This window comes from Lontra canadensis, unplaced genomic scaffold (genome assembly GCF_010015895.1).
Source record: "Lontra canadensis isolate GAN:19392208 unplaced genomic scaffold, GSC_riverotter_1.0 scaffold55, whole genome shotgun sequence".
Classification (NCBI taxonomy): domain Eukaryota; kingdom Metazoa; phylum Chordata; class Mammalia; order Carnivora; family Mustelidae; genus Lontra; species Lontra canadensis.
Window position 1 is genome coordinate 310999 of NW_022631049.1, and position 25251 is coordinate 336249.

The window sequence follows — 25251 nt, forward strand, 5'->3', positions numbered from 1 at the left end:
GGATTTGGGGGTGAGGAGGAGTCAGGGGAGAGGTGACTGAGTTTCCCACAAAGTGGCCAAGGCCATCATCGGTGAAGTACTTCCTCATGCACTGTCGGTTCCTTCAAAGCTCAGCTCTGGTGGGTGGGTCTTCCCTGAAAGACACAATTTGAGGAAACCTAGAGGGTGGGTCCTGAGATGAGGAAACACCTGGGTGGCAGGTTCTTGATAAGGAAACAACCCTGAGATACCACTGTGACTGCTTTGCTTGCAGGACCTGTGGCCAATCAGATGGCCACCTGCTTTAATCATCATCATCAAAATGATAATAATAATAAAAAAGGAATCACTTATCACCTAATTAATTTACTTACCAGCTGGTGGCTTGGCAGAGAATAAGTCTGAGCAATGCAGAATAATAACCCATTTAGAAAATATGCAGAGAATGGGAACCCAAAGAAGACAAACTAGCATGGGCTCACCCCATCTGTGGGGTCGTTCGGGTACGTACGGTCATTTCAGCTTAAGGACAATTCAGCGAAGTTGGTGTGATTATTATTCCCATTTAGTAGATGAGAAGACGGAGGCCTGGGTAGGTTCATTCACTTGAGCAAGATCCCATAGCTGCAGGTAGAGAGAACTGGGTTTTGAATCCTATCTGATGATCTTAGATCCACATAACAGCCACTTTCAGATACGAAATCTCTCTTGATTCTTGAAACCTCTTATTAAGGCGGGAGATTATTTCTGTTTATAGCCTCAGAAGCTGAAGGTCATGGAGTTTAAGTGACTTGACCTAATCACAAGACCAGTATGTGGTAAAGCTGTGACTGCTCTGGGGCTTTTCCCACGGCGGCATGTGGCCTGGTCTCAAGTTCCATTCTTCATGCGTCTAAGAAGATTTCAACGTCTGCTATTTGCTTGTTCATTGATTCATGCAGTCATTCAGCTAGTATCTGCTAAGCACCTGTCACAGACAAGGCATCGAAGGGAGCAGAGAACGAATTAGATTTTTAAAAACTCCCTGGGAGTAAACGGATTCTGTGACCTTGCCGTCCTATATCTGTAGTTGTGGCTGTCAGTGGAAATCTTCCCACATCAATGAACTAACTGGTATGTCTCATTCAATAAGCTGATAAATTTACAACAGGAGAACAAAAACAGTAGGAATTCCTGAATCACAAACAATCCAGGGACACCTTGCTCCTTCAAATGGACACAGTTATTCAGCAAGCTTTGGCCGGACTCACAGTGACATGGGAGTGGAGGTAGAGGGAAATGAATTGTGGCCAAGTCTCCCGGGGGCCCCACATTTGCACAGGTCCCCCAGCCTCAGGAGCATTCCTGTCTCCCTGGGTCCCTGGACTCCATGGTGAGGGGCCCCTCCCAGGGACAAACTTCCTCCCCCATCTGATTTCACAGGCCAGCTCCCTCCTGGACAGAAAATCGGCCTGAGTCAGGCTGTATACTGGACATGTTCCCTACTCATCCACCAGCACAGGATTCCTTTTTAAAGATGATTTCTCCCATGTGACTACCACGGGGAAAACCCCCCTCCTCAAGTGACAGAAGTCACCATAATACGTCACGAGAGATCAGAAGCTCTTAAAGGCAAGCAGTTCATGGTTGTTGCTTTTGAAGAGTACGCAGTTTTAGGTGGACCCGTGAACAAAATTTCATCCTGTCCCTGTGGCCCAACATTTATTCATTTATATGGGTCAAGGTGCAGGTCTAACTAGAGCACGAGGTAGAGGGAAGCGAAGGTGATTTTACAAGGAAGACAGAGACCTAAAGCAATGAGGGTGGAGGGGAGAATGGGCCTTTGAAGAGAAAGAGTTGATTTAGGTATTCATTCAACAACACATATATCCAGTGCTTTCCCTGGGTCCTGGTCCTGCTCATGTTTACCTCGTACCCCGTGCTTAGTAGGATCTTGTGAATTGAGGGCAGGACCAGGTTGTACAGGCTCCCTCAGAATTAGGGGTTGACCTCTGAGAAGGTAGAGACGGGGCGGGGAGGAACATGAGCACCAGTGTTCCAATGCTGACTCCACCTCCGTCTTCGAGGCCTGGGTTTTCTTGCTGAAAAGTCCCCTGGGAGACTCTGATGGGGAGACACAATTGCCCTTCATGACAGGAAATAGTCTAAATTTTAGAGGCTCGATTGGGACACCCTTCACATTCTTTCGGTAAACATTGGTGGCTCTGCTATTCATAACTGAGACCCAAACTTTTTTTTTTTATCTTTCACATTTTGCTATCGCTTTACTTAATTTTATTGCTCAGAACCTCTGCCTCTTTTTCTTTCTGCCTAGCTTTCCCTTTTCAAATAGGACTGCTGGATTTAGCAAATCAAAATATAGGACACCCAGTTAAGTTGTAATTTCAGATAAGCCACAAATACATTTTTAGTGTAAGTATGTCCCAAAGAATGCATGGGATATACTTACACTAAATAACTATTTGTGGTTTATCTGACATTAAAATCTAACTCAGGTGGCTTGTATTTTATCAGATGACACCACCACTGGCCTTCCACGCTTGAACCTCTTTGGATTTATATTTGGATTTTTATCACCTGTCAGCATTTAGCCCATCTCAGGGCAAAGAGTTTCCAGGTTTGTTATCTTCTGTGTGAAGCAGTGTCAGTAGAGGTCGTCACCTTTTTTCACTAACTATCCTCTTCCCTGATATTTCAGAAAAATGGTGTATTTCTGTGGAGTTTATTTTCCTTTAATTCTGTGGGGGTCCACGGTCACATTTGGCTTTCCAAATAGGAAAGTACTAGGCACATCTGATGTTTTCCCATGACCAACTTATATATTCCTCCCATTTGGGGGAGGGGGCCAACTTTCCTCGGGTCTTTGGTAGAGACTGAATGGATAACATTTAATGGTACCATGAATCCAGATGTGAAGACCCAAGGGAGTTAAATATCAGCAGGGAGAGAGTCAAGATTCTCTGAGGTTTCCCCAGTTTCCTTCCTGATAAAGTCCACCACATTCGCCAAAAACCAGTTGTTTCTTGAGCACATAGAAGGTTGATAAGGGCTATAAAGCAGTGTAGGTCCATTTGATAGAATCCTTGAAGTCTATACATTTTGCCTTTTGCTGCTGTGTATGTTGTATGTGTTATATGTGTTTGTGTATTGTGTGTGCGTATGAGTCTGATTACAACCCAGTAAAACAGCAGAGAGTGTGGAGAAGGAGATAGAGGTAAGAAAGCTGATACTGTGGTCCCAATAGTGCTTTCAACATAAGAGACTCCACAATGGAGATGGTGACTGTGTTCAGAGGCTTAAAGTATGAATCATCTCTGTCTTCTGCTTTCCAAACCATGCAATATAGTTCTCTAATTTTTTTTTTAAGATTTTTTTGGGGGCCCCTGGGTGGCTTATTTGGTTGAGAGCTGACTCTTGGATTCAGCTCAAGCCATGATCTCAGGGTTGGGGGATCAAGCCCCATGTTGGGCTCTGCAGTCATCCAGGAGTCTGCTTCAGATTCTCTCATTCCCTCTCCCTCTGCCCCTCCCCACTTCCTGCTCACATTCTCCCCCTCTCTCAGATACTTAAGTAAATAAATACATAAATAAGATTTTATTTTTAAGTAATTTCCACACCCAACATGGGGCTTGAACTCACCAACCTGAGATCAAGAACCACGTGCTCTACTGACTGAATCAACCAGGTGCCCCTATAGTTCTCTAATTAAAAAAAAAAAAAACAAACTGGACACCTGGCCGGCTCAGTTAGCGGAGCATGCGACTTTTGATCTCAGGGTTGTGAGTTCGAGCCCCATGTTGGGTGTAGAGAGTATTTAGAAAAATAAAGTCTTTTAAAAAATAAAAATAAAACCCCAAATTTGAAACTGCTTCTATTTTCTATTTTTTTAAGTGCAAGTTCTTGCTATCAAAATACCATTGACTATGAAAACATGGCATTATAAAACTGTCAAAACATGTAAATGCTTTATCAACTTTACATATCATTTTCTGAGTAACTTTTGCATGATCCCATGATGACAGAGCCGTGCTGCTGTAACTGCAGACTCGGGTCTGCCTGGCTGAAAATCCAGGCCCTTCCGTTGTTTTTTAGTAGAGACCTACTAGCTGGACCTTGCAGGAGAGTGTCTGTTCAGAATCTCAGGGGTAAATCGCCGATAAAATAGACATGGCTCAAAAAAAAAAAAAAAAATTAATCTCAGGGGTAAAAATCAGATGGATTTCCTCACTTTATTATGAAACTATTTTTCTATTGTCTGAAAGCTTACACGGCCTCCCTATACAATAATTGATTTTCATTATTGATTCTCCTGCACAAAATTCATAGGGCTTATGAATGAGTCAGCCATGAAAAGGCAATTATAATAATAATAACTCCTGTTTCCTGGATGCCAGGTACCAGGTGCTGCGATGACATTTTAATTTCACTGATTTAATCCTTCCCATCATTTGGAGGTCAGTCTAGCCCCATTTTATAGGTGAGGAAATGGAGTTTCAGAGAGTAAGATCCGACAGCAGTCTCATTCTAGAGGCTGAGATTCAGAATGAAGAGCCTGGTTAGGTGCAGTGGGGTTTCACTGTATGCTAATCCTTTAAAAATTCCATCACCCCCCTATGGAGGGTAGTAACTGTATGAATCAGAAAAGGAGAGTACTTTCCTCCCATCCTCCTTCTCTAAGCTGTGGGTAAACAGTTCCCATCTTAATAAGATCCTTAGAAGAAGAGAAAGAGAGAGAACGGCTCAGACGGAATCACAGTTCACCCAGGCGGCTTAACCCTTTTGATGCCTGCGAGTAAGTTCAGGCACTCACTTTCTGAAGGAGCCACAACTCTGACGCGCCCTGTTAAACGGTCCCTTCCCTTGGAGTTTGTGTTGTAAGGGTTGCGGAGTAAATCTGTGTCTTCATTTCTTCCCAGGCCGCAGGAGGCTCATCTTCCATATTAAACAAAGCATCATGCATTCCTGAGAACGCCTCTCCCACTGACTTGTTTTGACAACCAGGAGGGAAGATGGGAGGCCAGTAGAATGGGCTGCTGAGGGCCTGAGAGGATCTAGGAGAGCCCTTTCCAAAACACTGGTTGATTATTTCCAGCTCCCTGTCAAGCTGGGCTTCTCAGAGAACCCGTTTATCAAAGGGGAGACTCCCGGTTCTCTAATTACCCACCCCCCAGAGGGTGTTCTGAGCCTTTATCACCCTGATGGTGACCTTGTTCATGTCCATGATTCTGGCCAAAGGTTTGTTTGTGTTTCCCTGAATAGGTTGAGCATTTATCAACCATTATTGGTATTTCATAACTCTTCCTCATGGTGTTGTAATTAGAATTCTTTTGCATTCTCGAATTTTGACATATGATTATTTTTGTATGGGATACTTTGGTTTCAAAACCACAGTTTTCCCCTTGTGTGTTTGTACGGGCATGCAAAAAGGAGCTTAGGAGACAGGATTCTCCTAGGACTTTCAATTACAATGCTTTCTTTCCGGAAAGCCCCATTTGGCACTATTTTGATAAAGGATTTTATCATTCAGTTATGGGTTTCCCTGCCTTTATATTTCCGTGGTGGGTATTACTTCCCATTTTATACAGGCAAGGAGAGATTATTGCCTAAAATCTTAGTGATTTTGCTTCCTCCCAGAATAGCACTTTTATCATTATGTAGCAAGAATATCTACACAGATTTATTTGGTAAAGATTCTATTCAAAGGTCTAGGTACTGATTAACACTGCTTGCCCCACTGAACAATGGGTGTAACCTGGGTTTGATAAACCAAATAAGACCTTTGTCTTGTTTTGCTGGCTGGCAAAATTGCCTGTACCATAAAATCCTTCAGCCTCCAAGGAGAGGCCAGGATTCTTCTGTTATGACCTGGTTTTTATTTCCTGTCCCTGATGGGCAGCCGAATCAAGGGAGGCAAGTGCTGATAGGAAAGGCCTTGAAGATGTGTGTGTGTGTGTGTGTGTGTGCGTGCTTGTGGATGTAGGTGCCTATAACACAGTTGCGCACATGCTCACAAACATATCACCCGCTGGGATTCTGGTTGTGGGGGATGGGATGGTGAAGCAGTCAGTTGAACATGGAACGTTGTTTATATCCAACTCTTGCTCCTAAGTGTCCACATCCTTTTCCTCACCTGCACTGGTCTGGGTCACTTTGCTCAGGTGGATGAAACAAAGGACTAAGGAAATTCCAGCTCCAGTAGTTTCCTGAAAGAGCTCCTCTGGTATCCTCTTTGATGTCTGGAGGATAGCGAGTTTGAGTATGAGACTGGACTAGTACGAATCCAATCCTCTCTTGGGAAAACTGCTTGGGCTTTTTCCAGAATGGGGTCAATAGTGTCACACTTATTTCCTAAAAATAGCCCAACTTGCTAAAAACTTAAAAAAAAAAAAAAAAAAGGAATCCTACTATACCACAGTGTAAGTCTCACAGCTCTCAGAATCCTCCCTGTACCTTTGGGTGAATCCCCAAAAGTGGGTTCTTTGCCCCATTTCCTGACATGGATCTGGCGGTCTTCAAGATGAGAGAAAGAAACATTAGGAAAGCCCCACTCCAGTGAATTTGATGCCTATCCATGGCTATGTTTTAGAATGCATTATTTGGAGGAACTGAGGATGCTTAGCCTGGGGGTGGGAAGTACTCTCAAAGGAGATGAGGCTTATAGCTGTAAAATAGACTTATTTAAGGGTGGAAGGGTGGAAGTTTCTGGAAGGAGTATTTTGGTTCTGTGTAAGAACAATTGTCTAACAGTTATCCAGCAAGGAATGGAAAGCTTCCTTGAAGGTGCAGAGAAAGGGCCCAGTCTCAGGATCCTGCATGCAGAGGATAGCAGGGATGTTGTAATGTGAATTCCAGAAGTACTCGAGTTCAACTGATGACCTCCAATGTTCCTGCCAGCTCTAAGATTATATGATTCTATATCTGTAATTTTCCATTTCCCTATTAAGAAGAAATTTTCCACATTCAAATTTGCTTTAATATTTGATAAAGATTGTAGGGTGACTTTGGCTCTCTTTGCTCTAACATGCGACTTACCCCTTTGCCCCATGGCTTAACGCATCACATCGCAAAACAACATCACAACACAAAAACATCACTGCTCTTTGTTGGACAGAGGAGATGGGAGTTTACTGACTGCTTGGTAGGAATGTGCTGGTTATATGGGACCTGGAGTGGAGAAGTTGGGAACTCTGTATCTTGCCTCCTACCCAGTCTCTGAAATTCTTCCACCCAAAAGAGATCTTACCTCAGTCTTGGGTGGTGGACACAGCAGAAGTGGTCTGGAGCCTGACTGCTCCTTATACCTACTACCCCGGCAGTTCCTCCAGCATTCTTCCAATCCCCCCACCCCCACAATTCCATATCCTTCTCATGGACCCTGTATAATATGGATATCCTCAGGAATCCTCAGAAACTCCTAGCTAGGACAGAGTGAACTTTCCTTGAAAACTAACTCTCTTTCAAGTGCTCCCTCCATTGAGCTATTGGACAGAATAAAAACCTTCTATTAAAAAAACAAAAACAAAAACCAAAGAGAAACATTAGCCTAAACACCCATTAAATACTAGATTATAACTTTAACTTTTAAGTAGAAGGTTCTTTTGTTTAAAGAACATTAAATCTTTGCCTTGAAGCAAAGATCGACTGGTTGATTTTTTTCTTTCAGTTACTTTAAGAACACCCTTTTTCTCTCTCTCTTGGTTTAAGTTTATGTTGCAAGGAGAATTCTAGGAGTTGAAAGTAAATCTGATAATTCGAAAATGAATAAACACATACTGATTTTTTTTTTTATCACTGTTCACTTCAATTAGTAGAGTGTGTCAAGGATCTGAGATATGAAGACCTCACCCTGGATGGAATCGCTGGGGGACCCAATGTTCAGCAATTCCAGCAATCAGCAAGGAGAGGTAAGCATTAGCTCTCAGATTCCTTTAGCTAAATTTCAGACTAAAGGCCATGAACAAAGGTGTTCAAAGCTGTTAGAAGCGGTTCAATTAGTCACCAGAGGGGTATGAATTTAAGAGACCCCGAGATACCATTACACATCTATCAGAATGGCTAAAACTTAGAAAGAATGAGATATTCAAGTGCTGGGGTAGACGTGGGGCAACTCGCAAACTCTCACGCACTGCTGGTGGGAGTGTAAATTGGTACAACCCGTTGGGAAACTGCTTGGCCGTATCTGGTAAAGCTAGAATGCCCAGGGTCCAGCAATCCCACTCCTAGGTATAACGCCTAAGAGAAAGGAGTTCATGTGTTTTCCAAAAAAGTGTGTACAAGCCTGCTTTTGCAGTTATATTCCTAGCCACCACCCCCCCCCTCCAAATGGGACCCACCACAAATGTCCACCAGCAGGAGAGTGGAGAAAGAGATTGCCGTGGAATCCAACACTGAAATAAAAACAAACAAACTGAAACGACTGATACCACAACATCTTTTGAATGAAAGAAACCAGACCCCAGGGTATCTCATGTCAAGAAAGTTCAAGAACAGGAAAACAAATCTATGATGATGCAGAACTCTGCAGACTGTGGCAAGGGGTGGGAAAGGGGAGGTAGGATGAAGGAGATGTTCTAGAGCTCAGTTTGGGTAGTGATTTCATAGGCGTATGCATTTGCAAAAATCCATCAGGCTGATAATTTAAGATGAGTGCAGTTCAAACCGCAGCGAGATACCACTTCATGCACTACCACGAGGAGAACAAAAAGATAGTAACAAGTGTTTTGTTGACGGATGAATGGATAAACAAAATGAGAAGGAGAAAATCTCATTCTCAGAGCATTTCTGGCACAGTGAAATATTCTCCAGCAATAAAGAGGAATGAAGTACTGAGACCTGCTCCAGCATGGATGAACCCTGGAAAGGTGTGACAGGCAAGAGGCTGGTCACCAAGGGCCATGTATGTTGAATGATTCTGTTCCCGTGAGCTCCCTGAGCTGGTAGACAGGAGGGAGGTTAATGGTTGCTAGGGACTGGGAGAGGATGCAAGCAAGGAGGGACTGCTAATGGGTCCAGGGTTTCTTTCTGGGGGAATGAAAATGTGCTTAAATAGTGGTGATGGTTGCACAGTTCTCTGAATATGGTAGAAACCACTGAACCACACACGTTAGAAGGGTGGCCAGTTCGTTGGGCGTCTGATTCTTGGTTTCACCTCTGGTCATGATGGAGCCTGTGTCAGGCTATCAGGCTCTGCACTCAGTGGGGAGCCTGCTGAAGGTTCTCTCTTTCACCCTCTCCATCTGCCCCTCCCCCTGCTCGCTCACGTTCTCTCATTCTCAGATGAATAAATAAATCTTTGAAGAAAAGGGTGAATTTGATGGTATGTGAATTACACGTCAATAAAGCTGTTTTTTAAAAAACGTTTAGTGTGCTTTGTGTGTATTTACATTTGGGAGAGAGAGAGAGAAGAGTGAAGATGAATTCTTCAACTGAAAACAACCACCACAGGGAAAGAAATGTGAGTTAAGGAAAGAGAGAAGAGAACTGATTTGCTTGAACATCTCCCCAAAGTGTCAAGTACTTTACGTACGGCATTTCATTTAGTTGTCACAGGAGTCCTGTCACACAGGCATTTCCACATGAAAGGTGAGGAACTGTCTTCTTCAGTAGCTTGCTAAGGTTTCCAAACCCAGGAGTTGGGGTCCATGGCTGTTTCTCTTCCCCTCCTCTGCCCCTCAGGTGCCTTCCTCCAAGGACTAGCATTGGCCTGGGAGCTGATTTTGTCTGCAATACTCACGTGGCCAAAGAGGAGAGGACACTGAGACTAGGCACGTGACGTGGCTTGTACGAGATCCCACACCAGCTTGAGTTAAACCCTGAGGTACCCATGTAGGATTCTTTTGTTAATAGTCAATAAAATTAGTAGCACTATACTAAGCCCCTCATTTAATAGCTCTGTTTGGTCCAGTCATCTCAGAGAGCAATCTGGAAGGCTCAGTGCAGCGAAGATGTGTCTGCCTGGAGCCTAGAACTCCCTCCTGGGATTCTCACTCAGAGCATTTCTGGCACAGGGAATCCAAGCATTCGCTTCTACCTTGTTTGTGGCAAGTTAGTGGTTCATCCCCAAGGGAATGGATAAGTTAACTGTGGTGGACAAATACTATGGACTATTTCCAGCTCTTAGAAGCAGGGAACTACAGGCACATTCCAGACAGAATATGGCAATTTTCTTACAGCTGGGGAAAAAAAAAAAGCAGGCAACCAAATGTTCTTTAGCACATACTGTTCATAAATTAAAAACACAACTTCCCACAAAATAAAATGATATATTTAATGAGGATATATACATAACAAAGACCATCTAGAAACATGTTTGTGTAGTGACCTCTGGGGTGAGGCAACGCAGTGGGCATGGTGTCGCCATGAGCAGAACAGCATGATTAAGTCAATTCTTTATCCCCCGAGGCCTCTGAATTCTTTTTTTTTTTTTCTTTTTTAGCAGCATCAGATATTTTATGGAGACAGAAATTTGTCTCCTTTATTTAAATGACAGAGGCTTGAGTTCACCTGAAAGTGTCTAAATCAAAATCTACAAACGAAGTAAGGAGAAATTCCTGTGAGAGAGTGTTCCCTGGCTGGGTATGTTCTTCTGCCCGTGCTGCTGGCCTTTCAAGCACAGCTCTTCGAGGGGCTCTTTCCTCCTTTCCACTCTGACATTCATGACACAGATCTTCTTGAAGGCAGACAACTACACTGCTTTCCTCAGAAAGCCCACTGGCCTGGAAATGGGTTCCAGGTGAGGAAAATTAAGGCACAGGATGGGAACATAATTTGGCTAAGGCGGGTATTAGGGGGCTGAGTTATATCCACATTTTGTATGTAGAAGTCCTAATCTCTCCGTACCTCAGAATGTGACTGTATTTGGAGACAGGGCCTCGAAAAATGTAATTAAGTTAAAACAAGGCCATTAGGGAGGGCCCTAATCCAATCTGATTGGTGTCTTTATAGGAAAAGGAAATTTGGACCCACAGACCCAGGGCGTGGGGGTGGGGGACAGGTATAGAGAAAAGGGCTTGTGAGGACAGAGTGAGAAGATGGCCATTTGCAAGCCAAAGAGACAGTGCTCAGAAGAGATAAAACCTACCACACCTTGACCTTGGACTTCTAGCTCCCAAACTGTGAGTCAATAAATTTCCATTGTTTAAGCCACTCACATCATTGTCAACTGCCAATAATTTTTTTAGAAGTGCCACAGGCTTGAGTAAATATGTAAATACGTTTAATTCTGCGAGATTTTATGGCAGCTCTAGCCAATGAATACAGAGCTGAGATGTAACCTCAAGAGGTTAAAAACAAGGGGCACCTTGGTGGCTCAGTGGGTTAAAGCCTCTGCCTTTGGCTCAGATCATGATCCCAGGGTCCTGGGATTGAGCCCCGCATCGGGCTCTCTGCTCAGCAGGGAGCTTGCTTTCCCCTCTCTCTCTGCCTGCCTCTCTGCCTACTTGTGATCTCTGTCTGTCAAATAAATAAATAAAATCTTAAAAAAAAAAAAAAGGTTAAAAACAAGTCTCGGTCCATTAGGTAAGTTGTCCTGTAGGTCTTGTCTTAGTGAGCAAAACCCTGGGGAAATCTTCCTAATAAAGACATCCCTGAAGATGTGTCTACCTGGAGCCCAGAACCCCCTCCTGGGATTCTCACTGAGCCTGGGTGCCTCAGTCGGTTTAGCATCTGACTCTTGATCTCAGCACAGGTCTTGATATCAGGGTTGTGAGTTCAAGCCCCACGTTGGGCTGAATGCTGGGCGTAGAGCCTACTTTATTTAAAAATAAAAAAAGCCCATCTCTTGGTTGGAAGAGCTGACCAAGGTGGGTCTCTGGGAAGAACAAGAGGAATTCAATGAACTCACCCAGTCCTAGCACCCTACAGTTAGGGAAGCCCTGAGCAGTTGGCTGACTGACAGGACACCTGGCAGTTATGGAGCCCCAGGTGAGGGGGTGTCACCATACTTGGGGAGAGAGGTTCAGCTGGCAATGCCTCTCAACTGCCAATAATTCCTTTACAAGTGCCACGGGCCTGAGTAAATATGTACTTCTCATGAGCTTTTTTAAAAGACTGCTCACTCAAACAGGCCATTGTAGGTTTTTAAAAAGCCCACGTTCCTTCTGATAGCAGACCAGAGATTATTGTTCCTATATCAAAGGACCAGCGAAGGTTAACAAAGTTCAGGAATGGCGGGGCTGAGTCTGGGTCAATTCACAGGGCGGAGGTATGCCAGTACCTAGGAAAATGTCCCAGCAGGGAGTGGAGAATAAAGGTTACTTCCTGTACTCTTGAGTTTTGGTGATGTTGAAGCAAAGCACCACCCATTGTTCTTGGTAGAATTCATGGTGCCCATGTCTGGCTTGTGTTAGTGTCACTGGGCTTCTAGGAGTCCAGGAGTTTTACTGGTAAAGGACAGATTAGACACTATGTGTCTGCGTATTTGGGGAGGGGGGACCTTGTAGCGGTGATTTGGGGTAGGGATGTGGTGGGAAGGCCGGGATAAAAATAGGCAGAAAAAAGGGGAGGAGGGACAGGTCAAGTTCCACTGGCTCCCCGGAAAGGTTTGAGAACCTCCGAAAACTTGGGCTGTTTTTCAACCAACAGCGGGCAACCTTGGGGCCTGCCTTTGAACCTCGTTAATGCTCATAGGCAACACCGTTCCCATGCTATTATGCTATTGGTCCATGGCAGACCAAGCCAAGTCCTATAGGATTTAAGGCAGCCCAAGCTCGTCTGGGCCATATGAACTTGTTTGCTTGGCTGGTCTGGTTGAAATACCTGTTGAAGAAGGTGTCTCAGTTTATCTTGGCTCAAGGCGGTTGCCAACTTCCCATGCCCATATTTAAGGTATTGTGGTTCCCAGTGGAACCCAGCTCGATAGTCTTGGGGACTTTACGTTCTACATCTACCACTTACATGGCATGAGACCTTGGCAAGCTACATAATACGTGAGCCTCAGTTAGCCCAGCCATAAAATGGGAGAATCATTTTGACTCCATAGGGTTGCTGAGAGGAATAAGTGCACTTGATCTTTGCCAAAAGGCCGAGAAGCAATGCTGAGAGGAGTAAGTGAAATAAAAATATAAAATGCTCCTGGCACAGGGTAGGCATTTAAAAATATTAATTTCCTTCCTTTCACTCAAAGGAAGTTTGTGCCATTCATTCATTCATTCATTCAACAAAATCTTATTTATTTAAAAATAAATAATAATAATAAATAATAATTAATAATAATAGGTGGGCTCCACACCCAACATGAGGCGCCAACTCACAACCCTGAAATCAAGAGTCACACGCTCTACCAACTGAGCCAGTCAACACCCCTGTTCAACAAATTTTACGGAGTGCCAAGTAGAAGCTAACAAATGATGCCCCCTGTGCTTCCGCAACACGGTGACCCAGATATCTCGGCCTTTATGAAACATTTAGTTTAGTGGGTAAGAAGGAAGGTGGAATCAGGTGTAAGGGAATTGTGGCGTCACGTTTTCTCAGCCTTGTTCTTCGATATCTTGTCACTTGGCCATGGGGCTAGCCATGAACATGATGCTCAAGGGGAATTCTGTGAACCAACCTTGAGAACAAGACAGCAGTGACTCACAACAGGTTAGTTTCCGTCAGCAGCAAACGAAGGGCTGGGGACGAGGTCAGGGAGCCCAGCAGCTGTCACAACAATCACCACCATCTCCTACTTATGTGGGACTCTTCTCCCCGTGCAAGCTAAGTGCTTTCCGGGCATTACTCAGTGAATTCTCACAGCCTCCTCAGGTGGCAGGAGGGGTGAGATTATTAGAGATGAAGCATACACGGCAAGAAAATAAGTGCTTTGCCTGCAGTCACAGAGCCGGCAGAGGCGCCTGATCCAGAAGTGGGTTGCCCAACTTGGAGCCCATTGGCTCACATTCTGACCTTCAGGGCCGTGAGGTCAGGATGCTGTGTGAGGCTGTGGGAGGCGGGGCCGATGGTGGTGGGCGGGGCCGATGGTGGCAGGACAGCCTTTCTGCTTGTTCCTACAGTCTTGAAATAAGGGTTCTAATTCTGCGCTGTATTCTGTTCCGGTAGCCCTGAGAGTTCCATCTGTGGATACCCCAGTGTCTGTCTCTTCCTTGTCCCTTGATACTGTCCATAGGATGTTAATGCCATGGGACCCTAGAGGCAACCTAGCCCAATCCCTTTGTGTTACATATGAGGAAACTGAGGCCCAGAGAGATGAGGTGACTTACGCACGGCTGCACAGATGGGACGTGGCTGATCTAAGTCTGGAGCTCAGCTCCCAGCCACCACAGCTGCCCTCTCAGCTCCACCACCAGGAAGGCTCCCAACAGGGGTCTGGGTTTACAATCCCAGCCCTCCCTGTTCTCATCTGCCACTCCTGACATCCTACCTTGGAGTTTCTCCCAGCAGAGTGCCTCTTTGGGATTTCTCCTGGAGCCCTGCCTGCCGTGAGTGCTGTTGTGGGCACTAGCCGCAGGATAGATGCCTGGAACTCGCACGGCGTCCTGGAGCGTCCAAGCAGGGGAGCCACAGCTGCCGCCATCCTTGCTCTCGTCGGCAGCACCCGCTCTTCTGAATCACCTTTCTCGCTTGAGTGCCGAGTGCACTTAGCACATGTGGGAATATTTTCCGATGACAGTAACTTCTTCTCCGCCAGAGATAACATCTGTGTTAGTAAACTCTTTTACCTACCAAGCTTGCCACTTTCTTCCACCACGCGCTCACACACCTCTGGGGCCTCCCGTGCTTTAGTCAGGGGTCGCCATCTTGGACAAGGCTGTCTGCGGCCTCCGTCCACTGACCATCCCGCCTCTCTCATCGTTTGCCTTCTGGAGCCTGGTGGGCCAGCCGGAAATTGCACTCTGCCTCTCCCTGTGGGGTCCCCACGCTTGAAGCCTTCTGGTACAAATGTGGGTAGATGGCCGCAGGTGGGGATGATCTACTTTTTATGCTTGTATTTTGATGTCAACTTAGCACTTTTTGGGTTTTTCGATCTTCTCTCTCTCAGGGTCCTGGGAGCAGGGAGGCTTAAGCTTTGTAGATCCCCATGGCCTCCTTCCTGGGAACACTCCCGCGGACCTCATAGACACTGCTGCCGCTGGGATGCTGCTGCTGAAGACTACGCAGATGGACCTCTCCGCCTGCCCATTTCCCCCCAGCGCAGGTGGCCTGGTCCTTGCCGTCCCATAGGAGCTTGCTGTGGGGGCCCCAGGGCTTTGGTTCACAGGAAGGAAGGAAGGGAGAGAGGAAATAGGTCCCCTGTGGCCCAAAGGTGACGCTGTCTAGGGACACAGCTCTAGGATTCTACAAGCACCGATGGGAGGCCTTCCCATGGAGCTGTGATTTAGCCGTCGTCGGGTGGTGTGACGGTATCAGCACTGGGGGCATCAGAGAGTGGATGTGCTCAGCGTCCTTTTCGGTCGAGAGAAATCTGCTTTGGGTGTCTGCTGCGTGGACAACCTGTCCCCGTGGAGCTACCTAGCGCCTCTCTTGCCGATGCTGCAAGCATTGTGCCCAAGTCTCATCCATCTGCACGCTCTGAGAAGTGGTACTACTACCGCCGTCTTGCAGATGGGGAAACTGAGGCGCAGAGCAGGCCTGGCGCAGAGTGAAGTGAGGCTGAGAACATGGGTCTGAGCCCAGTGGGCAGGTCATACTGCATCCTGTCCGGTCCACATTCACACCTAAACCCAAACGGAAGGAACAAATGGCTTCAGAAGGAAAACAGTGTTAGTCATTTCTCTGATGGTCAACATAACATATGTCGACTGTAAAAAAAAATTCCGACGGTCACCAAATTTGGGAGGTATGCTTCCTCAGATGGGGAGGAAGGGGGAGGGTGACTGGCTTCAGTTGTAATAGCGAGGCCTTCTGGTTTGGGGTTTTTGTTTTGTTTTGTTTCGGTTTTGGTTTTTTTTTTGGCTTGGTGAGTGCATGGATGTTATATTTTTCTTGATTTCCTTACTATATATCTTAATATGCTGTATATATCAGACAATCTCCAGAGCATAAGATTATTGGAGATTATTGAAAATGAAGGAATTTAAACTATTATTTCTAATACCTGGGGCATTAAGGACTGAAGGACTGTTTAAGGAGCCAGAAAGGGGAGCACTTCCCGTGAGAATGGAGGAAAGCGCTTGGGCAGAGAAACAATCATGGAATTCGTTATTATGAAATCAAAAATTATATCAGGCATTCTGCAGATAGTTAATGGGGGTCTATATGTGTCAAGCACTGGATTAGGCCCTAAAAAAATAAACACATTCCTGTTCTGGAGTTTTTGTTCTAATGAGAAACAAAGGTAAACACAGGCCAGTAGTCAGCAAAATCACTGTACAAACTGGGCTGACGGCAATAAGAAGGGGTTTAAGTAGAGCTAGCATCCCAAGGGAGAAGGCCCCTTGGAAGGGAGGAGCCTCCAGTGGACTCATCTCTTGGTCCCAAAAGTTTCCTCTGTCATCTCCCACTGCAGATTTGCGGAGGAGCACAACAAACTCGGGGAATGAGGCGAGGGAAGAGACAGAGGCAGTCTGAGGCACGCAAAAGAGGCCTAGAAGCCCCAAACGCGACTAGTCTGGGGCTGGTTCCACCCTGGGTGTGCCCAAAGCCTGTGCATTATACTCTAATGAGGGGTTGGGCCAATGGTGGTGTGTTTCTTTCTTTTTTTTAATGAGGTGCTGCTTTGCATAGATAAATACTATGATTGTGATGTGGGAACTAAATGGTAGATCATTATGCAAAGAGCACTGGCAGAGGTGAGATTATGAAACCAGTTCTGCTTGAGGCCTGCTGCCTGAGCGTGGGAACTAGGAGGTGCCTGACTGTCTGTGCCTCCACCTGGGCCAACTGGCTGGAGGCTGCTGTCCCAGTGCATCTCATGACAGCTGGTCCTGGACAGGAAACACTCCCCTTCACTGTGTATCCCAGATTCAGAATCCCAGGAGAGGGGAACAGAAAGGGGAAGGCAGGTGGCTCCTCCACCCACTGTCGTCCCTGCTCTTGCAGTTGGTGGGACCAAAACTCTGCCTTTAACGGATTCCTGATTGTGGCCAAACAAGAGTGGGGGCTTTGGGTGTCCTGTAGGAGACTCCAAGAAATCCTAGGCCTGGGGGGAGGCAAGAGAACAGGGAAAGGAAGAATGACCTTGGTTCTGAGTGTCCAAGCTGGTTTTGCAGCGGGGGCAGCGGGGGCAGCTGGGTCTCAGGGAGATGCAGGGCAGTCAGAGAGGAAAACTCCAGCAGCCTGGAGAGAGGCAGAGAAGATGGCCGAGGTGGGAGTCCGGGGCTCCCGCATCCAGGCCGTGGGTGCTCCCGTGATGCCTCATGAAAGGGGGACTCTGAGCTGCTGGAGTAGTCAACCAGCTACAAAAGGCAGTACACACAGTTTGTGCTTTGATGCGCCCACCCATCTGTCTTTCGTCAGGCTCAGAAAACCGGCTGAGGGTGAGCATTGTTGACAGCTTCCAAGAGGTCAGATCCAGGAGATATATAAAGCCAAGGTCAGCACTGCCAGGGAGGAAGACCCAGCAGCCTGCATCCCAGGTGTTTGGTGCCCTGAAGGCTGCAGTGAGAGCGCCCCCTACAGAGCACATCATGGAGAGGCAGCCTGGGGAACAGGAAGCCGAAGAGTTTATCAGGCAGGGCAAAAGCCATCCATTCTTTTACTCAACCAACAACTATTTGTTGGGCAACTCATTTTTTCATGGAAGTGAAATCAGAACAACCTCCTTTGTTACACATCTGGACAACAACCAGAGTTTTCCTCCTGGTTTTCCTTGGCTCCTCAGCACACTGTTACAACATCAGTTCCAAAGAGGAAGTGAGACTGGCTAATGGTCTTCATTACGTCCAGATCTCCCTTCCTACTTCTACGGGCAGGGCAGCTGGAGAGAGGCAGCATGGGAATTGGGGGAGGTGATTCCACCTTTCCCAAGCTCTTGGGACTCAGTGGGACGTCTTTGGATATTCCCTAGACATGTTGGGTGATGTGGCAAGGAGTGTTAATGATGCAATTCAATTACGCCAGGCTGTTAATGAGCTAAGTGCTGTATCTTCATTATGCATCAAATACTGGAAGACATTAAATGCTTACAGTGTCCCAGGCCTTCCCGATACAGAGCATCATGATTCTGTAAGAAGCTCGGAATCCCTACTTGTCCAGCTTCTTCAATGACCTGATCTTAAATTGGTCTGTAAAACTAACTGTGACTCTTACTCCTAGGGCTCTAAGAGAGCAAATTCATGGATGATTACAATATTCATGTTTCATGCCATCCCAGGAATGATCTTTGGATCTTGTTCTACTCTGTTCTCATTGTCAATGCCCACCACAGCACTGATTCCAGTCCTGGGAATGAGTTCTAAGGAAATTACTCAACAGAAGCAAAAAACTGCATGTTCCAAGATGCTTGCTGCTGTTAAAAATGGGAAACAACTTAGCACGGAGGAGATACGAAATGTTAGAAAGCTAGTTGAGAAGATGATAGCAAATCTGTACATGGTACCTTATACAACCACTAGAAATGGTAATAATAATGCCTTTGCAGAATGGTGGAATATATTTCTTATTTGGCAGCAAATGGAAAAGGTAGAATACAAACAAGTATATATATTTTGGCAACCTGTAAAGTATGCATTGTTTTTAAGGCTGTTTGCACAGAGATAATTGTATTAGAATGGTGGAATGCTGGGCATTTTATTATTTTATAAAATTAGTGTTAAAGTTAAATATAATTTAAAAGCACTCTAAAAGAAGAAAAAAATGTTAAAATATCATAGAAACCCTTCATGATTAGCTGTTTTCCCTATGACTCTGAACTTGATTCTCAAAGTGAGGCGTAGGGTGACCTTGACATTATTTTCAACATGCTGGGTTTAGCCCTGCCTCACCTGGGACCAGAACCTCCTACGACAGTAATCCAAGAATCAGAAGTTCAGCCAGGCTGTGAAATTATTCTAACACACATTCATGATTGAGAACCACTGTTCCAGAAGTTCTCAGAATCAAACTGTAAGCAAATGACAAGAGGGAGAAATTGATTTTCTCTCCTGAGAAGCAGACCGATTCATTGAAAACTGGTATGTTCAGGAATCAGTTCATCAATCTTTGAATTTACCAAAGTTTTCAATTTAACAAACTTATCTTAAACTTGTTTTAAACAGTAATCTTCCAAAATATATTCAATGAATATATTCTCCATGAATATCTGATTGCATTCTGCCTGAATATGTTGGTAACTATCCATTAAGAATATGTTCCTATATGGTTCAATATATTCCTCAGGAATATATTTCTTTCTTTTTTTTTTTTTCCATAAAGATTTTTATTTATTTATTTATTTGACACAGAGAGAGCACAAGTAGGCAGAGAGGCAGGCAGAGAGAGAGGAAGGGAAGCAGGCTCCCTGCCGAGCAGACAGCCCGATGCGGGGCTCGTTCCCAGGACCCCAGGATCATGACCTGAGCCGAAGGCAGAGGCTTAACCCACTGAGCCACCCAGGCGCCCCAGGAATATATTTCTTGCAAAATATTTTCATTAAATAACATACTTAAAAGAAAATATATTCATAAGAAGTATATACTTATATGAAAATAAAGTCATTCTATGTCTCTGAGCTTTTGACAAGTGGAAAATTCCTTAAATCGCTGTTAAGAAAAAAAATTCGTTGAGAATATTCAATAAGTTTTTGTGAAATTAGTGAATTTAGTGAATTCAAAGTTGTCGTTCAGCAAATTGATCCTTTGAGGGATTCAACTTTTGTTGAATTGACCTAGAGTCCTCTCAAAAAGCCCAAGGGACTCTGGGCTATGCTGAGGTTCAGGAGCAAGTGAAGGTCCAGGGGGCTAAGGTCAGGTCAGCAGGCTGAGTAAGGATCTGGGTGTGGGAGGTGTCTCCTAAGAAGAGGTCCAGATACTCACCCTGAGAGTCCTGAGGAGGCCAGTGGTAGCTCTTCCTCTTTCCACATCCAGTGGGGGCTAGAGCCTGCCAACTGTTTCATCACAGGGGAGAAAGTAGCCTTTACCAGTTAGAGATGTTAAGACCCATTCTATGGAGTTTCGAAAAGGGAGGTAATGGTTTGCAACAGAACTGGAGAAGTGGGGACAGATTGCACTGTTAGAGGGAGCCACCGTATGTCTTACACCCCTTACCTAAGGGGGTACTTCCCCACCGAAATCTCCTTTCTCCCCTGGGTGACCTTCCTCTGAGACTCTGCCATAGCTTTGTTGCTTACGCAAATTTGCACATGACCGCCATTTTGGGCTTCACCCTGACAGTTTGGCAGCTACTGGAAGAGCCCTCAGAAGGAGACTGTGTTGGTGCCAATGCCCACAGAGAGTCTTAGATCATCCCTGACAACCTCAGGTCACATCTACTGAGTGTTTTCCATTTTCGAGTCAGTGTCTTGCCAGCTTCCATGCATGGTCTCACTTAAACCTCACTACACTGAGATCTAGAGATGCCAACTCATTGCTCTAGGCCTCATAGACCCTGTGCAGTTGACCTGAACTTTGACACTGGGTAGGTCAGCTCCAGAGCTTCTGCCTCCTTTGATTAGAGAGAAACTCTCAGTTTTATGACCCAAAACCCATCTATCTGCTGCCAGTGTAGTCTTGAGGACAGATATTTAAAGAGAAAATCAGGAAGTGAAGGAAGACGTATTCTCATAGGCGGCCTGCTGTGAGCTTGCTACAGATTTTCAGACTGGGCCAAATGGACTCTGGTTCTTGGGACCAACAGCAGATGAAAGCTGGTGATTCCCTATTCAATAAAAAAGGAATCAATCAACGATACAGGTCCTGAGGAACTCCTCTGAGTGTCATATCCCAAGGGAGATGCAAACCAACTGACTTAAGCTTGTTTTTGTTGGGTTGCTTGAGAAAACACAAGATGTCCAGTTAAATTTGGATTTCAGATAAACAACAAATAAATTTTTAGTGTAAGTATGTTCCAAATACTATGGGGGATACACTTATACTAGCAAATTTTGTTGTTTATTTAACATTAAAACTTCACTGGGAATTTTGTATTTCTATTTGCTAAATCTGGCAACCCAATTTCTTCAGGGAGATAGCTCACAACTCAGGCAGTGTGTTAATAAAGACAGAGCGAGAAGTACAGATAATGGGGCCTTTGGAGAAGGGAGAGTTCTGGATATAAATCCAAGGGGGTAACGTGGTCTCTGGGTAACAGACTCAGTGGAAGGAGCTTTGTGATGGGAAGGGTTCTTGGCAGAGCTGGTTCCTAAGGATAGGAGGGAAGGATCCAGAGGGGTAGAGAGGAGGGAAGCCCCCAAGACAACGTAGGGACAAGGAAATGTCTAAAGGGGCTTTGTGTTGGGGAGGACCAGAAGTGAATGATGGGTTTGTGGAGGATCTTGAGCGTCCCGCTAGGGATTTTTGACAATGTATTTTGGAGAAGGATGGGTGGCCAGTTGAAGTAGGATTTTAGGTTAGGAAGGTTAATCTGGTGATGGCACAGAGGACTGGTGAGAATGGTGAGTGGGGCTGGGAGCTGAGCATGAGGTGGTGAGGGTCTGTGGGAGAAGGTGACCAAAAGGATATTCCAAAGCAATGGCCTCAACTTTCAGGTACAATATCCAGGTGCCCATCAGGAAGATCGGTAGCCCAATGTGACTATCTTCTATCAAGTGGGAGATCTGGGCCCTGCTGGGTACGGAGGAGGAGAAAGCAGCCGTGGTTGCAGAATCTCACAGGGAAGATACTCATGTCCTTGATGCCCTCTGAAGTCTCTCACCACAGAAGATGAAGGCAGAGTGAGTGTTATATCTTGTTCTCTTTTACCCACTGTCCCTACAACACACACACACACACACACACACACACACACACACACACACCCTACTATTGCTTATTCAGTTTATTAGGTTTCCACAGACAGCGAACTCCTGTTCTAATCTCAGATAATACTTATTCGGGATGCAATTTCAGCCTTGCATTCTATTGTTTTGCCTCCCTTGGAGCCAGTCTTTTAAAGATCTATTCCCCTGCCAAAGCTGACCCTTCTTCTGTGGGTCCTCCGCAGCTAAGACAACCCCTATTGCTTGTAAAGGGTTTTGAGATGCTCTAAGGAAAAGTACTTTGACGGCACATAGGATTACTGCTGCGCGGCCAGCTCATCCCTTGCTCTGGCCCTGGCAGCATGCCAATCCTGAAAAGCCCACTCAGCTGTTCTAGGTTTTCCCAGAAGAGCTACCTGGGCAAGAAAGGAGAGGCCTAGACATGTTGGAGATGGCAACTGTTCCAGCCCTTTCCTGGGACTGGGTGGGACGGGGCAGACCCACAGGGGCAGGGCAGGAGGGAGGAGGCTGCTCCAGCAGGGGCAGAGCCCTGGGTACCCTGGCTCTATCTGATCTTCTCCCTACCCTGGGGTGATTGTGGGCTGGGCTTACAGCACGGGTGACTTTCCAGAATGGCCTGGAGGACAGGTGTGGCCCCAGTGAAGAGGGAGAACATTAACCCCCCCCCCCAGCATGTGATCAGTATTCAGTGAACGCAAGGTGTTCAAACCCTAACTCAAACACCTCATTTCCTGCCTGCTGCTGGCAGGTCTTAGGCTGGGTGACTGCTACTTCTTCCTCCCACTGGGCAGAGTGGGCGTGTGTCTGTCTTGGTGTCTTTCCTGTGCAACTGACCAAGGCCAAGGTGTGCTTGGGCTTATGTCTCTTGCAGGAACACGGCTAGCTTGCTCATGCGAGGACAGCTTGGCCTTGGCATCAAGGTGACCCGAACTTCAGGGGTGAGAATGGGGTGGGGGGAGGCAATGTGCAAACTGCCCATTCATCCTCACCGTGGCAGCCACTTTCCCATGGGGAAAACTCACAGGCTCACCTTAGCTTCACACACCATTGCCCAAAAGCTAAACCATGCAGCCCATTGGGGGTCCTACCCCAGCCCCACAGACCTGCAGCCTTTCCTGTTCTTTCAGCAGCCCTGGCCTATGCATGGACTGGGTACCCTTTCCCTGAGTGTCCTTCTTCCATCAACTTCTCTGCTTGGGGAACTCCGTAGGGGACAAAACTTGCCCCAAAGTCATCTCTCCCTTTGATGCCTTCTTCTTAGGGCTCTCTTCTGTCCCTTTGCTGGAGAGCGCACTTAGAAAACCTCTTGCTCTGGAAGCTTTGTGTCCCCAGCTTTCAGCCCTATGCAAGTCTCCGTGATTGCTTCTTGACCCAGCCTGGGTCCACTGAATGTTTGGGGTCTAGCCTGGCTAGACTTGGAGGTTCTCTGGGAGACGATGCTTACAACCTGGGCTTTGACTTCCCTTTCCACTTCCAATGGCCTCCCCAGAGGTGGGCTGCTGACCCAGCAGGAAGTCCCCAGGTCAGTGCCCATGCACACCACCTGTGGATTGTCTCAGCCTCACACCCACCTTCTCTGGCTCATCTCTGAGGCACCGGGTTCCTCCTTTATCCCCCAGACTCCTCCACTGACCGCTCCCTGGCCTTTCTTGCTGAGTCAGCCCTCCGCTAATTGCCACCAGCTGGCCAGGCAGGCTGCCTTCCCGAGATGCAGCGGGCTGCCTGTGCAGGGAGGCCGACTCTGGGTAGCTCTCGTGCTGGGGGAATTGGCACTGCTTCCTCTGGAGAATGTTGGGGGAGCTATCCTAGCCACGCCCGGTGTGGGGTGAGCTGGGGAGAAAGACCTAGGAGAATGTAGGGAGATGGGGAGTGGGCCTGGGGGAGACCAAGGGTCCTCCTTCTACTGTTCGTAGACTTTCTTTACAGCAGTGGTTCTCAAAGAGGCAGGGTGATTCCCTTTTCCAACCCTCACCTGCCTGGGGCATTTGGCAACGTCTGGAGGTGTTTTTGGTTGTCACAACTGGCAGGGGGAGGGGAGAGCTGCTGGCATTCAGTATGTAGAGGTTGGGGATGCTGCTAAGCGTTCTGCAATGCGCAGGACAGCCCCACGACAAAGTATTACTTGACCCACAGTGTCCACAGTGCCAAAGTTGAAAACCCTCCTTTAGAGAAAAGAGGCTGGGGCTGGCTGGGATAGGGGCCTCACGTCTGAGAGGAGGGCTGGAGTGGGTTTTCATTTGTCTGGGGACTTGTTCTTAGGGCACATGTGCAGCCTAACCTGCCCCTCCGGTCCCCACAGGGAGCCACCAGCATCTCCCTGCACTTGCCCTGCTCCTCACTGCCCTCCCCCATCCCCACCCCACAATTCAGGTGGGGGAGGAGGGGCCCATTTCTACAGCCAGCAGGCATTAGATGTGGAGAAAACCTCTTACCTTCCTTTATTTTGCTCCGTATCAGCTCATGGTTTAAGAAGGGCAAGGAAACAAGGACTTTCTTCCCATTTTTCTAAAAACACTATATATGAAGGAACATTTTTTTTTCTTTCATCCCCTATATGATAATATTATTCACCACCATGCACTGATTGCTTGCTTTGTACCTGGAACTATGATATCATTGTCACAACAACAACGCTCTGAAATAGCTACCGTTATTCCTTGAAAAAAAAAAACCCAGCTGAGGTCCACACTAGTTGTGGAACTTGACCAAATCACAGAGGTAGAAGGGGTGTTGCTGAGATTGGCACCAAGTCCTTCCTCCCAATCGGTGAATGGAACACCCCAGAGATTTCTCCTGTAGGAAGTCAGTGTCATAGAGGAACTTTTCTTTCTTTCTCTCTTTTCTTTTAAACACTCTACTAAACCAATAGAAGAACTTTCTAAGTGAAAAGGACCACAGGGGCTCTCATGTCTTCCAGAACCATATGGGTATGAGCAAGGGGGGACCAGGAGAGAGGCTTCGGGCCACCAAGCAAGAGGAGGCTGCCCGTGGACGTGACTGATTCCCAGTAAGAGTGACTAATGCTGCCATGAGTCAGCCTGGACCCCGGAAAGGTCCTCTTCCTCCTCCAGGCCCCATGTTCCCCAGCCCTGGGGGTGATCAGGTGCCTGGAAGGAAAGACCAGGTGCCCCTCCCAGAGAGCATGGTCTGGCCGTCTTCTGCTCAGGCGTCCATCTGTCCATCCATCCATCCGTCCATCCGGGGAGCTCTTGCTGGGCTGCTGAGGGCCTCTGGAGCTTCGAGGCTGCAGGAGGCAGGCAGTAAACAGGAAATGGTTAAGTAAGAGCAGGTGGGGCATGCTGGGTGCTGGAGCAGGGCAGGAAATAGCTAAGCGGCTGAATGGACTCAAAAGAATGTTCTGCCCTCCTCCCTGAGGCTTTGGCCAAGGGCTGTCCACCCACCCCTCCCTGCCCTGCACTGAGAGGCACCCAGACCAGCAGCCGGCTGACCCCCTGCTGCCCTCCTCGGTTCTGCTGGGGCTG

At 46.7% G+C, this 25251-nt stretch overlaps 1 long non-coding RNA gene across 1 annotated transcript in view; it reads left to right on the forward strand.

Moving 5' to 3' along the window:
• The window catches only part of LOC116878011, a 49987-nt gene extending 25212 nt beyond the window's left edge, over positions 1–24775 (forward strand). Inside the window, exons 2-3 of the long non-coding RNA XR_004384757.1 lie at positions 21539–21724; positions 24639–24775. This is a non-coding gene — a long non-coding RNA (uncharacterized LOC116878011). The remainder of the gene's footprint in view (positions 1–21538; positions 21725–24638) is intronic.
• Positions 24776–25251: the final 476 nt, after the last annotated feature.